Below are 16,196 nucleotides of genomic sequence, written 5' to 3'. Positions count from 1 at the left end.
AAAAGGAAAAAGAGGGGAACAAAATCTCCCTCGGGAGCTTTTAGATTTATTCATGCTTTTAATCACTCGACATTCCATCACCCTCTTGTCATTAAGGCCTTATTTCCCTCGGCCAGGACTATACAATAACTGGATAATTTCTTCCAACGAGCACAAATATGTTACTGTGATCTTGCTGCTGACCCGTGAGGGGCCTCCATGATCAGTGGCTAATAAATGTGCTGAAGGCTAGTCGGCCCCGCGATCAATGTGCTGCTGATTGTACAATGGTGTTGTTATATTATTGTCTATATGGTGCAGAAACGAGGCCAGTGGCCCGGCCAGTCTTTCCTGTCTACTGACTCTATTGTAGTCACCCATTTGTACGGATAGCCGAGGGGTAAAGTGACAGGAGTGACAAGACATCAGCCAGGCAGGAACAGCTCACAGTCAGTCTAAAGAACATCAGCTTTCATTCACACATTGTCAAAGAATGCCGTGATACAAGGACGCACATCAATTCAAGTATGTTTTAATCAGCCTATCATTTATTTGGCATCTGTAAAATGTCAGTTATTACACGAATTACAGCTCATTACAGTAACATAGCAATGAATTAGTGACTGAAAATCATTAGTCAGCTCTGACATATATGTCAAACCGTCCGCTGTGATTGCTAAGTAGTGATAAACACCGTGATTATAAGCACCCTTTAATCCTTTTTACACTTAAAATTCAATTGACAAAATTCCCATGATATAATAAATAGCTAACTGGTATTTCATGCTAATGTGGCGTTGCCCCAGCTACTCTCAAAAGGTGTAAAACAGATTTACACAGCGACCGGATGGCGTTAAATGAGTTTTCACCCTACACTGGCTAATCTCTCTTCAGGCCATCGTTTTTACAAATGCCTCCTTCTCTTGATTTGACCCTTTACCCTCAATTCTGAGTGGAGAGGAGCTTCAAAAGCAGGGCGGCTTATACTGGGAATGTCTTCGCTCTCCGTCGCAGAAAGTTTTTACAAGCTGTGTCCTTTAGAAGTTCAAAGTCCAAGCATGGATTTTACTCAGGGGAGATCTCAGAAGTGTCACAATGGGCTTTATTGCTAACCTGGAGTCTTTGGCTCATTTGCATGTCTCTTGTGGATGGAAGAGATTAAAAAGAAAAAAACACCATTTCCGTTATTGCTGCACTAGATGAAATCTTCAGAGAGGTTGATTTATACTGGTATGCAGCCTGCACATTATCAAGCTAAAGGACTTTTTATGTTCCATCCAGGAATTACCTTTCTTTTTTATTACATCAATAATAACACCTTAATAACTCCTACACTGAATGGAGTATGAAAATAGATATGACTGTGGCTGCTCCACAGTTCTGAATATTTCAAAATGTGTCGTAGTATCTAGCTCCAGAATATATATTTCTTTCTCCTTTCTTTTGGTTTCTGTTTGTCCACACAAGCATTTTCAGCACTAAAGAGAGACTAGCAGCACAAATAAGGATCCTTAACCAAAGCAGTGAGAGGACTGCCCCACTCGACTTGTTTATAGTACGGTAAATTTGTATTATGGGAAAACAAATACGCAGACAGGCCAGATGCTACCCAATCCCACAGTGCTGAGGTAGGTGTTCAGTATGATGCTCTACCTTATTACCAGACTGGAAAATCCAGGATTCCACAACGTTTACCCAGTTTATAGTAACAATCAAACTTTACATTCTGTTGAGGTTTTTTTTATTTACATCATGTATTATATTATCTTCTTTATCAAACTGTTCCATTCTCCCCATCTATAAGGGAAAACTGCTGCCAGCTCGGTCTGGTAGCATCTGAAAGCCCCTACACACACACAGGCTTAAAGATACAGTGTTTAGATGGTTTGTTTTCTCCTGCAGCATAGAGACTATTTCCTCTGTAAAAGAAAAGCAGTGTGACCAAAAGACAGATGAAGACAGCCAAAGCTAAGAGACCCATAAACTCTTCAGTTTATAAACAAGCAGAAAAGCATGCCTGCCAAGATGGATAAATCATCTTCATGGCTTTAGATCCCCAAACACGGAACTCAGAACTCTGAAACCACTTTATTATCAGTATGCAGAACATACTGGAAGTGGTTTTGGTCAGGCACACAGACAGTAAAAATGCCTGCATGTCTCCTCACATTGCTGTTGGAATGTTGTTGTTTCTGGCAGCACAGCAAAGAAGGAGAAATATGTAGTGAACACATACAGTACATGCAATGCTGTACAATGTACAGTACGCAGTAAGGGAACAGCTCCAGAGTCAGGTGCCAAAACATTAAATAGTTGGTTAAATGGGGCTAAATAAACAAATTGAACTATTTATTAATCTGGTAATTCATTTACTCCCCTGCCTTGGAAAATTGTGACATCGCTCACATGATTTTAAATTACCTCACGAATCCCTTTACATCCAATTAGATAGGCGACACTGTAACAATAAGATACATTCATTCTAATTAAGTGTAAAACATTGCGGAAATGATGCCCGACATTAATACAGGACATAGCAGTTTCAGCTCATTATGCCCATCTATTGACAGCACAGCCGTGCCGCTCATTGTAAATTCAACACTACGTGTGCGTTTATTGATTTCCCTCATTTCAATATGGATTACAAATCGGATCACTGCAGCTGAAAACCTCTGTACATGTTGCCGTGCGTCTGCATGAAGCTCCACAGCCTGATGCGTTTTGGTTTCAGACACGCACTGCAACCTCAATGAAAATACATCACACATCAATAACAAGATATCCAAGGACTGAGATATCAGTTGCATATGAGACCGAGAACAATAATTAATTTATCGTAACACACCACAGTTTGAGATCTGTTACTGCCCATTAGTGTCCTAAATGGGAACCATTGAGATGTCATTAAGACACATTACTCATGAAATAACTATGCAAAGGCAATAATTCCATGGTTATAGTTGGCTGGGAGAGAGTCATTAAACATTCATATGCAAAACAGCCTTTAAAAGAATTCTAACAACATTTTCATATCGTAAAGAATCCGAATTTGTAATTATAACACAAGTCAAGCTGAATGAAAAGACTCTGAAGTGTGAGTCAGAGGTGGAGGATATTGCCACCCTGTCAAGGAGCAGCACTGCACAATAATGTGGTAGCATGACCTTGTTATCCCGGCATCTCGATGTGAGCTCCAACACCGTTAATGGCATGATACTGTGATCAATCGCACCTTATAATAAGAAAGAAGAGAAGCTTGTCTCAGTCTTTCACCTGATTCCCTCCTATACCCGTTCTATTCTTTCTGTGTACTCTGCGACACATTCAGCTGGTTTTATAGTTTTATGAACTGCGCTCGGTTTTTAACAATAAGTCAAAATTTCTTACCCAAGGTTTATTTATTTAATTTTTTTTTATGGAGGGGCTGCTGTCATTTTGAGACCCAGAGCAACCTGTCATCATGTAACTCTTCAGTCCTACCTTATTACAGCAGCAGGTCACTTGTTTTGTACTGACGACGGCTTGGAAGGAAAGATGACTCTCGGTAAATTTTACAGAAACTGGGAGTATCTGGAAAGAAAGACAAAATGAGTGGGGTTCAAATATTTTAGAAAACATCAAAATATCCTTTGAAATTACCTTTACATTGGAGTGTAAGTGTTTATTGTATCCAGCTGCAGGAAAAATAAAATTCACAGAGATAACAGGCACCTAATTTGGGTATATATCTATCTTCTGTAGAGAAATGCATGCTTATTTTCATATTTTCAGCACACAAATATGTGTATTATGTATATTTAGTGTATTTTACACAAAAGGAGAGAGAGAAAAAGGATAACCCCCATAATCATGTAATCTCTTTTGACAAAATATCCACCAGTTCTAAAATGAGCCGTTGTGCAACACCACAGATAATCTTATCTCCAAATGAATGCACGGAGTGAAATTTCTTTAAGTACACTGTATGGATTCAATTCAATAAAGCACATTGTATGCACGAGTGAACCTGAAATCGTTACCAAGCAACATTCAACAGGTAGCCAGGAATATTTTTCTTGATTTATTTTTTTGTTTACCGACTTGTTGGCATATGTATTTAATATTTTGGTGGCGCCTCTGCTTTCTGACCCGGCGCACAGAGAAGAAGGACCTGAGCGGAATGGTAATCCCTGCATTTGATGAGCACGTTCGGAGGAGCACTGAATAACACACGGGTGGATCACTTGCCATCTATCATCATTGCTGGACTACTGGGCACAACCTTATCAAGGACGACATTCATGTTTACACATTGGAAATTACCTTGCATGAATAATTGATATGGCTTTCTCTGGTGTATTACTCCATACATTTCGCTGGTACTAAAGTGTTACTGCTATAGATTAAATCAGAGCAAAGAGTTACAGATGTGACACAATGTCATAAGGAGAAAAGAGCATGATGCATCATTAAAAATACTTGTAACTACATGTAAATAACAAACGTCAACTACTCAGTATGATGGATTGTTCATTTTCTTTATACTATAGGTAATAAAGCTAGAGAGGGTTAAAGTGTCGCCATATGGTTAAATTTAAACCATATGGAGACACCCACATGCTTTCAATGGAATGAATGCCATCATGACAGGTCACTTATATTCTTGATGCTAATGATGGTATTGCATGAACAAAACCTATTTTAGATTGCCTTCAGTTATGACTCTAGAGTAGAAATGATCCCTTCTTCTACAGTGGGTAAATATGAAGCTCCAAAGTGTCAAACTAAATAATCATATCAAAAAAATGGAGCCTGAAATATACATGAACCAACACGTTATGAAATAATTTAAGAAATCATTAAAAACTCAGCCCAACTCTTATTTTTGTAATAACATTTTATTGTTGTTAATTTTTTATTTCATTAAAGAAAGCTTCAGGTTTCATGCCCTTCATGTTCAATGTTATTTCTCCAAATGACTCTTTACTCAGTGACCTACATAACATTACACATAACTTAGTTTTGTCCATATCCATACAACTCCCCACTGCTCTCTTCTAAAGTCATTTTTTGAAATTTTCTTGTCGCAATCTCTGCTGTCTGAATAGTTCTATAGCATTCAGTCCTCTCTGTCCTGCTGTTATTCGAGACATGTCTAAATGTCCATTGGAGACATTTTTAGCTCACTCGCTAAAAAGCTTGCTTGCCAAAAAGTAAAGGGAGGGGGGGGGGTAATAACACCACTGTTAACAAAAGTGACAATATGAAATAAAAAGTTATATTATGACATGACAAGTGACATTGTGTCATAAAATGTGTCTTGAAATTAAATACTCATCGGTGGAAATGCCATTAAAAAATGAAAAAAAAAAAACAGACTTCTTAAAAGTCTCCAAATAAAATGATAAAATAACATTTCCTTATAAATAGTTGGGATTACGGATAACTGATAACTGAAGTAATTTCACATTTTACATAATTTATTCATATGAGTATTTATTTACTATTAGTTCAGTACTGAACACAGGCTCCATCTAAAGCATGACTGGACATCAAGCATTGGATACAGGCTATTATCTAAATGGTTTAATTGATGTGAGAATATGACTGGCCAGATTCCACCAGGAACCCTGCAGTGTTTGGCAGGGAAAAGCCATTGTCTTCTGAGTACTTGACTTGAATCTTCCTCTGAGGTTTGATCATCCACCATATGAAGGAAAGAGTGGGACTGAGCAGAGGCACTTTTCTTTTTTTGCCAATGCCAACACTCTGCATCTCTCAGCACCCAGGGACAGTATTAAGGTGAACACGTTTCCTTTGTGTTTCAGACACTGTGAGGGCTGGCAGGATTTGGAGGGACGGATTGGCAAAGAGAGGGGGGACCTTTGGATGTGTGTGGGTAGGATGCGGGAGGAAAAACCAATGGGAGCTCCTTTTTCTTGAGAGGACACCCACAGACTCCAGTGGGAGATGTTCTGATTGAGCTGCCTACAAAGCTGGAGGTGGAGAGAAGAAATATAAAGCAAAGGAAAAAATGTAAATTATTTGCCCAATCTACAGAGGAAAAACTGTGAGATACTGGGTCTTAAAGAATCTACCCATACCCTGCTTAGCTTTCTCAAAATAACCCAATTTAGAATATTATACAGCATGAGGGAATTAGCCATTCCCAGGGCCCTGCAGACAAATTAGTGGGATACTTGTACCTGCATGACAAAGCTTACAGGGATACTGCTCAGCATTCAGAGCACAGGGAGAGACATTAAACAGAGTCACAATTTGTGACTTTGGTATGAATGCCAGCTTTCACACTTTGACACAGCTTTCCTTATAACGAGTGAAAGAAGCCTATTCTTCTTGAACTTAGTCAGATACGTGTGTATTTCCACATTCTTCTAATTATGAATTGCTTCTGGGTATGATACCATGCTCAAAATAATTTATAATGTAACGAGGTATAATTAGCAGCAATCGTTGCACACTGTAATAAATGTTTATGTCAACATCCACAGCATTTTATAGATATTGTAGAGGCTGTCAACAATCATTTTATGTTGCTAACATCTTGCCCACAGCCGTGGAGGAACACATCACAGACTCTAATGTTTATATAAAGCTGGTATCCAGAACAAAAACAAAACATAAACCTATATTTATGGTAGCATATGGTAGGTCTTTCCTGCTTTATGAGGGCATTAATATTGCAGGTCTCTCCAAACCCACATGTTTTCTACAGGTGAGCAGAGAGGTGAAGAGGCACTGACCCACTTCAATAATGAGGAACAATGAGTTCCATCCAAAAGCAAGCAAGGGAAGGGGTTTGACCATCCCTCGTGCACGGTCTATGTTTTATTCATACGGATATTAACATTGTGCTGGAGTGGGGATAAAGACAATGATTAATATCAATATCCTGACAAAGGAAGTGTCTCTAAAACAGTTGGCCAATTTGTGCTCTTCAGAAACACTTTTATAGAAAAGACAAAAAGCCGGGCGATTAGTTAGGGCTCATTGGTCTTTGAACTTGGAAACAATGAGTAATGCTTTATTCAACCTGTCCCCTGGTAGCCCCCAACCCCCACCACATACGCACGCATACACACACCCCTCCGTCCCACCCAAGATGTGGTCCCAGCGATTAGAGCACTATTAGTTGAACACAGGGGAGTTTCAGCTCTGGACTGCACCAGATTTATGATGGCGTGGGCCCACGCACCAGTGACCCTCTTCAAGATGGCCTTTTGTAAGGTTCCACCATAGATACAGTTAATGGATGCACACAATCAGCCTCAATGGCCCTGCAATGATGGATCTGGGGCATTGTGAAAAGCTCTACAGACAAACCAGGTATTTCAGATGCCTGTCATCCAAACTTAGAAGTAGGAGGAGTGGGAGCAGAGCGCACACTGCAGATCTGTTGCTGGGAACATTTGGAGAAATATAATTGGGACACAGTACAGTATTCCTAAGCGGTGTTTTAATTGTACAGAGAGGGAACAGACTGGATTAAAATCTTGCAGAGGAACTGACCCAGAACTGTCCACTGAATACGAGCTTGTATGCATATATGTAAAGACTGGTACACACAATATATACACATAATAATAATGTGAATATTTATTGTTTCCATATCACTGTTGTATATATTTTGTATTTTTTTGGCAAAGTTTTCCATTGTGTCTGTACTGTAAGGTTTTCCCAACCCACTTTGACCCAAAATTTCAGGTAAATATGCCCGAAACTCTCATCTGTATTTTTTTTCTATTTACTTCACTATTTTTAGAAGGAAAGGTCGAAGTAAATAAAAGATAAGAACCTAATGTATGAACTTTTAATCCACAAATATCTTGCATAACTTTTCCAATACATAACGTTTTGACAATAAGATTTTGAAGGTATTCACATACATGATTAAGATTCCTTTAAAATATACATTTTGTGTTTCTCAGCAGATTGCAATAAAAAAAATAGCCTATTTTAGTCCTATGCTTAAAAATGTTAATGATGTAAACAAACTTTTAATAGGAGAAAAGATTAAAATTACTTGTTGTCTAGTGTCAGTGTAGTTATTAACAGCGCTGTGAATCAATTGTGGAGTAATAGTAAGATACATTGAAAACAGTGAGCGCTGTCCCCGACACAGTTTGGCTATCTCTAAATCACACCCACCTCAGCACCTCCATTTAATTCCACCACCCCATTACACATTTTTACTTGCCCTGTCCCCAGTCAGCTTTTTATCCCAACGGGCAACCATTAAGCCTAATCCAGGAGTTGTCTGCTGAACTTTGCCTCCACTCAGTCTAATGACAGTGCTTGGTGGATATCAATGTCACATGTCTTTCTCCCGCTACAGGGTTGCAGCTCCTACCGGTAATGCTCCCTGTAGGTGAGAGATATGGTAATTATGTGCAAGTAGGCATAATGGGAACATTGGAACAGAATGGAGGTTGTTACCGTGTCATTTTTATTGCAATGTATGGTGATGACCGGACCTCACACTCCGACATGTGTTTTGTTGTTATGGTGGCTGCCTGTTGTCACACCTCAGGTAATAATATGATAACTGAAGAAACAAAGGCTTCTCTTTAATTATGTGCAGTTACAGCTCTCACGTCCTGGCTTGCTGGAAATTTACACCAAGGGTCAGTGTATAGCCTAAAAAGCTATTGCTTGACATTAAGTATGGTAGTTATGATTAATGGATTGTAACTGCACCCCCATTCCATCCCATGAACTGCAGTGTCAGAGAAACTTTGTGTTGACGTGATCTATTTCACTATAGTGCCCCCCCCCCGCCCCTCTCCAATCACTGTACACAGTGTTCTCTTCCACTCAGGAGCTTTGATCACACTGAGATTGTTTGCTCAAGCCTGTCACTGCTCTCTTTTTTTCCTTCAAATCATTCTCAGTGCCAATAGTGTTGTCCCGAACTCTGGTGACATGGAGAGAGAAGAAATCAACAATGGGCTTCATTTGCCAAACAAGAGGCACAGAAATGTGTACTGAGAGCCCGGCTAATAATGTGCAATCAAAAATAATTAAACTGCCAGTTAGACTGTGGCTAATCTTTACAAACATTTGGCAAGATGGTTTTGTGCTATGAATCTGTTTTGGCTTGGATTCTGATGCCTGTCAAGGCATCAAACAAATTATTTTTCTTCCCAAACATCATGTAAACATAGATAAACAGGGTGTAATAAAACAGTCTGACTATCAGTATATTACCTTGGGTATTACATTATTTATCATTTGTTATTTCTGATCATTTAAAGCATGAGCTGTGAGACTTTCCAGAGAAACAATTTTAGCATGAATCTATTTTTTTCTGATCTGCTCTATATTTATTACATTTAGGGATGGCAGGCTAAAGCAAACAAATGCTACAAAAACTAGTTTCAAATTGTAACTGCTCTCATATACACGTGAAATGATAAGTAAGGACCTTCCCTAATCCAAGTTCATGGTCAATCTGTGCACACAGTCTGAGAAAAATACCAAAGCTTGGTGCAACACATAGTAGGAAGCAAAGAGGAATGACAGACAGAAAGGTCACATTGAATCCACAGCTAATCTCCATCCTCTCCAGTCAAGTGCACATGGTGACAGACAAATGAGCTCCTCTCTAATACATTAACACCATAAATAAATCCGCCATTATGCATCCCATTTCAACACTCGGGTGCCACTGTAACCTCGTATGACAATATCTTCCCTTTGTATCCCGCTGGGCGATCTCTCCATTAGCCCTGTGATTTGGAGTCTCATGAGTCTATCACAGGTGACAGTGACAAGGAGGTCCCTCATTATACTGCATATACAACTGAGTTGAGCACAGCTGTACACTTCAAAAGAATTCCTGGATGTCGTTTTTGCTGCTTTCGGCCACTTTATCATCCAGACACAATGACACCATATGGCCAATGACTTACAAGCCATATGAAAATGTGTCTCTTGAATTATTCTTCACATATATTTGGTTGAAAGAGAATAAAATGTCCCATTTAACAATGGTCTTACAGACCAAGGGAACTGGCTGCCAGAAACCAGAAAACAAAAATGAATGTCAGAATGTCAGAACAATTAAGTACCTGGAGCTAAAGTAGATTCATAAGCTACACATCTGAACTTAAACATCTAGATAACTTTGATATTGATATTATGCCATTATAACTGTGTGAAAAGCAACGTAGATACCTTCATATATATGTTTGTAAGGTTTGCCTTACACAGCCCCGCCACTGCCACTTTGAGTTTACAGATGACCCCAGCCCAAGGGGGGGCCAATGCAAAGGTCATGCAAAGGTCTACGGTTACCATTAAATGCCATTAAGTTTGACAATTTACTTACTGACTTATATTACTGACAATACAATTTGTATATATTTGCATATAAACGTGTTGAAAACTTATCATCTAATACCCAACCCCTCGCTGTTATTGTGAAAATGGTGCGGTGGAAACACTTGGCAAGTCAAACGTGCAGAACACACATGTGCTGCGAAACTGACTAGTTAGGTCAATATGCAGAGTCACCAACAATCAGGGACTCAAAAAAGAAAAGCCAGGGTAAAGAACGAGAAAATGAAAGGAGCAGAGAGGCAATGGCCAAATTTCTGGCCAAAAAAAAAAAAAAAAAAAGTGAAGACAGGTGAAGCTGAACGTGGCAAAGGTGAGGAGCTAGACAGACTAGCAAATAGAACTGTAGCTGGCTTAACCTTTAAGTAACCTTGGCATGTATACTTAACTAGATCAACAAAACACTGCTGCGCTGCCCTTACACACACATTATATTGCATTTTTTCTCTCTTCCATTTTTTCTCTTGCTTTGTTTTAAGGTAAAAGTAGGAATATACCTGTCCCAGTCTAATTAGAAATATTTTTTTCTTAAATAACTGACTTGACCTTTTGTGCTTTCTAATCATAATGAGTTTATATATGCAAAACAGAGCATGGCCTGGATGGGTCTGTAACACTCGACTTGGATTTCTCCATCTGTGTCACTACAAGGCTAAAGTCCAAGAGCTTATTTGAAATTGACCATGTTTGTATTAGAGCTAAGGGTGGGTGGGTGTTGGTGGTGCTGGAGTGGGTGTGGATGAGGGGCCCAGTCTGGAAAATTTTGTCGCCCTCGCATTGGTTTGTTCATATTTTAAAGCAGGAAATCAATCATTTCACCCCTAAATAATTGTGAGTGTGTTTGTGCGTTCGTTGGTAGAGTAAAGGATCTGGCACAGAGCATGTGGTTGCTCTGCCAGTACTACTTTCAAAGATTGGTAGGTGCCAGAGTTGTGTTCCAATTGTTCTCCATTTGAAGTTACTGAAACACAAAGAGGAAAATAAAAAGCAGAGAAAAAAATCTGGGGCTACCACGCTATCCTGTTCATCTATCTTTGCTTCAGTCAGATTTGTTTAGCTAAGCAGCTTAAATCGCACGTAGGGAAAATGTGTCCTACAGCACGAGCTGTTTGGTACCGAGGTCTTCTGACACTCTATCTATCACTGTTCCTCCATTTGGCTGCAGCGTTGTGCTGACCTGATGCCTCTCCCAGTTGCGTAGAGACCCAGAAGAGATAAACAGTATTTTTCTTCCAGTTCACTGGACCCACACTTAAATTAAACAGCTAATGTTTAAAAGAACTTGGTGGAGTTTCTGCCCTTCAGGGATCCTGAGAAATTCACAGACTCAACTTAACTTCTGCCAGGTCTATTGCTTTTGGTTTTTTTTTTTTTTTGTTGGATTGATTTTTGTACCAGAGAGACATGGCTACTGCCCTTTCCCCATATGACATATAATCCAATTTCAGTTGTTCAGTTGTTGAGACAGCGTGGTCTGTGTGTGTGTGTCTGTGTGTGTGTGTTTGTGTTTTTTTCTTTTTGACATCAAGAGGTGTCACAGTAGCATCCTAACATACATTTGTGTGCCAACAAATGCCACAAAGCACGTCTGTATTTCTACCATATTGCTTACGCTCACATGATGATCTGTTCATGTAGATCCCTGCCAAAGTTTGTCGATGGGCAGTACACTTATTTGCCGTCTTGCTGAGAGCTAGATCAGAAGATCGATGCCACTCATGTCTGTATGGTGAATATGAAGCAATCATCGGTAGCCAGTTAGTTTAGCTCAGCACAATGACTAGAAACGGAGGAAGCAGCTAGCTTGGCTCCAAGGCAACAAAATCTCTAAAACTCACCTATGAACTCATTATAACTTGTTTGTGTAATTTGTACAAAAACTAAAGTGTAAAAAGGACATTTTTCTGGTTGTACAAGGGGTTATGTGATGGACAAATTGTTAGCTGGGATGTAGTTGCTGCCTGGACTCCCTGCTGATTACCTTGCAACCTTGAGGTGATGACAAGATTTTGTTACCCATGTACGGAACCAGGCTAACTACTTCCCTATTTTCAGTCATTGTTCTAAGCTAAGCTAACCAGCTGTAGTTTCATATTTACCTGTGAGGGTCCAATTAAATCTTCTCATCCAACTCTCAGCGAGAAAGCAAATAAGTGTATTTCCCAAAATGTCGAGTGAGTTTTTTTAATGAGACTAATACAAGGTTTTCTCTCCAAGTAGGAAACATATCACACAAGTAATTCATGTGACAATGCATTGTGTCCAAATAATGTCAGCTCAGCTTCAAGAAATTTTGAAGTGGTTTTGTAGAGATGTGTGACGATAGCACATTGCTGCAGTGTGATATTGTGGGAGTGCAGGCTAAGACCAGAAGATCACTGGCTGAACATAGTGATTGGCTATACAGTCTCTCTTGAAAGTGGTCGTGTGTGCACAGAATGAAATTTTCCAGAAAATGAATGTGTATATAACAAAGTATAGTAAGGTCATATGAAAGTATTGCTGTACTATGAGTTTGTGTGTGTATGAATATGTGTGAGCTGCTTTACGTGTCTATATAGTAGTTAATTCATAGGTGCTTTTGCATGGAAGTGTATGCATAATGATTCTCTGTCTTTCTCTCTCTCTCTGGCTGCTCAGCGGAGTGTCACAGGGGAAATAAAAAGCAGCAGCTCAACAGGATGGATTTAATTAAACACAGCGCCTTAGCATTGCAGCCAGCAGACTACTGCAGCTTGGACCAGTCTAGGCATGACTGGTCCCGCCAAAGACTCGCCGTTGCCATGATCACTGGCTCCACTGCTGGTGAATGCCAGGGAGGAGCAGGAGGAGGAAGTGGATGGCACCTACAGTAGCTCATCCCTGCTCTGTGCAGCAGCTATACAGTATTAAACTGGCCAGCACACAGTCAGCAAAACAGGGAGGTGGTCCCGGTGAAATGGACCACGCACTTTGCTTTTTCGTCCTTTACGAATGGAAAACAATCATTCAAGGCAGGTTCTGAGGAACCTGACATGAGGCTTTGCCAAGTCTTTTAAAGCTTATAAAAAGGGTTATACAGTAGTTTTTAAGCCGAATTAAAACAGTGATCACAATGTGGCAATGAACCTTTTTTTTTTTTTTTAAATTCAGTCTAGTTTTAGGGATTTCAGATGTTGTCCCCTTAAACCTACAAACTCATGCAGCACACCCAAATATTCAAACCCACAGTAGTTTATTTTAAATTCTATTGGAAGTGCCACGGTTTCCAAAAATACCAAACATATCAGGTTGACGTTTGAAGAAATGTGTATGTATGTATTTGTGTGAAAACATCATATAGCTTCAGTGAAGCGCTGGAACAAGCTGATACAGAGTATATATTTGATTTTGACACACAACCATCCATTCCGGTCATAAAGCTACTTAAGGGGAAAAAAGTGGAAAACTGCAAGTTAAGGGGTTATTAATTAAAAGCAGTGACACCACAGTGTAGAAGTACTTGATTCCAAGCAAAAGTCAAACATTCAAAATTAAGCAAAAGTACAGATGCAAGTGTCAAAACTAAAACTGTTTTCCAGAGTGGCCCTTTTTGGAGAGTAATATATATATTATATTGATAGATTATTATTACTGGTGCATTTATGTGTGAGCTGTAGATGTTGTAGGTGGTTGAGGTGAACCTACTTTTAAACTACCCCATATACTGTTGGCAATTTATTCTATAACAGTAAATAAGCTGATCATAGGCTTGTATGTGAAATATTGATCAGCAAAGTAACTTGCAACTATAGCTGTTAAATAAATGCATAGAGTATTAAGAGCAATAAAATGAAAATCTTCAAGTGAAGTACAAGTTCTTCAAAAATGCAGCACCTGAGTAAATGTACTTCCACCACTGTGTAATACCTTTGAAGTCAGAAGATTCTCTTTTTAAATCAGCTGCTTTAACAAGTGAAAAGCTGTTATATCTGACAAAATGTTACATGGTGTAAGTCCTACTTGCAAAGCTTGGAATAGATGTTTCACAGGCTACTTTCTCCCACTGCTCGATGAACAGAGAAATGTTCAGCAGAAATGAAATATCAGAGCTGCCTTCGTATGATTTACAGCGGCCAGCCTGCAGTGAGAGCTGTTCCTGGCCGTTTTTTAAGGTCTCACAGGAAATTACGACAAGCTTTTGTGAATGTTTGTGAGAAGGTGTGAATTGGATGGTTGAGAGCAAGCCAACTCTCAGCTTAGTCCTAATGCAACCTCTCTGATGCAGAACTCAAAGCACTGACTCAGGTCTCAGTCCGTCCTCGTTTCCTACAGACTTCCTTCCTCCTTTATTATATAGTACATAATAGAGGATGACAGCCGAGATGTTGGTGAGACAGCATAACATGCAGCATTGTGTTTGAATCAGAGCGCAACCCACAACATACCCTAGCATGTACCTCGGTTATCTGATCTACTCAGGACCATTTTCCCCTGTTCTAACCCTGCATATTTCATTTGACCTTTTGACTCTCATGGTGTCACTTAAAATAAGCAGCTCCATCTCTATTGCTATTCTTAAACCACTTACACAGCCAGAGAGCGAGGGAGAGAGAGGAAGCTCGTTCCCAGTGTGATGTTTATCTGACATTTTCCACTGGCCCGTGACTCAGTGGGTTGTGATTGCTAGCAGAACACATCGGGCTGGCAGGGGCTCTCCCAGCATTGGCTATAGGGCACCACTTACTGGATGCTACATTCCTCCATCCTTGCTCACATAAGAGCCATAAATGATTATATATTCCACCGGGATTTGGGGTCATTTGGACCAATTCGTAGTACTTGTGCCCTGCATCTGCATTGTCTGTGCTTGTTTTGGGAACATTCGTATGCATCTGTGCTTTCATGCCCCGGCGAGTGCACTGTGAATGCTGTGGTGTCTAAATCCAGGGCCAAAATGGTTGCTTTTCTCTTAATTAATAATTCACATCATCACATGACTTTTCCTCTCAAAAAAAAAAAGGAAAAAAAAGCACTCTGTGAGTACTTAGACAGTGACTCACATGCTGGAAAGATTATATGAATGAGTAAATAATGAGGTGGCCATACAGTGCATTGCATACGGTCCATCAGTCTCCACACAGTAACCTGCCCTTGCGTGGAGACATGCAGACAAGTCTGAGCTTCCACTGCCTAAACCTAAAAGCTACAGAATGATGATAATTATTTCAAGATTTTAGCTTTCATTCTAACTCCTCTGATCTTCTCACTGCTAGCCCGTTTAATGATGGGTAGTGAGAAGATGTGCAGCTCCCATGAGATGATTCTTAATCAAACGAAATGTCTAAAAATCTATTTTCCTTCGCTTTCTTTCTTTTTTTTTTTTTTTTTTTTACATTTCAGCTACTACCTACTGTTTCAATATGAAAAAGGAGCTTCTCCTCCTGTGCTGTATATTGAACCTATCTCTGAAAGTGGATTCTGGAGAATGATATGTGCTTTATACTTAGTGCCTCTATGGTCTTAAATGTAAAATGAAGATATGCAGCCTGAACAGCACAGAATCTACCTTGAGGAAACTTGTCTACATCGCAGCTATGTGGCTGAGTAATGGCCGGGTTTCCTGAAACAGCAGACAGATCGCACTCCTCCATATTCATATTTCACATTCATTCATGTTTCACAGTGGAAGAGTGATTAGCATACATTTCATGTCACATCCACCTGCCAACTTATTTCAAATTTCATACTGCACAGGTAACTTTAACGCCTCTTTCACCAAACCCCAAAAAAGTGAAATTTAATGATTGTTTCACACTAATGTATTCAGTAACTGTATATGCTGTGTGGGTTTCAAAGTGACTTGATGATAATAATAAGAAATTTTAGAGTAGGCAGCATAAAAAATGTAAAATAAACAT

This window comes from Xiphias gladius, chromosome 14 (assembly GCF_016859285.1).
Source record: "Xiphias gladius isolate SHS-SW01 ecotype Sanya breed wild chromosome 14, ASM1685928v1, whole genome shotgun sequence".
Lineage (NCBI taxonomy): Eukaryota > Metazoa > Chordata > Actinopteri > Istiophoriformes > Xiphiidae > Xiphias > Xiphias gladius.
Note: the sequence above shows the minus strand (reverse complement) of the source record.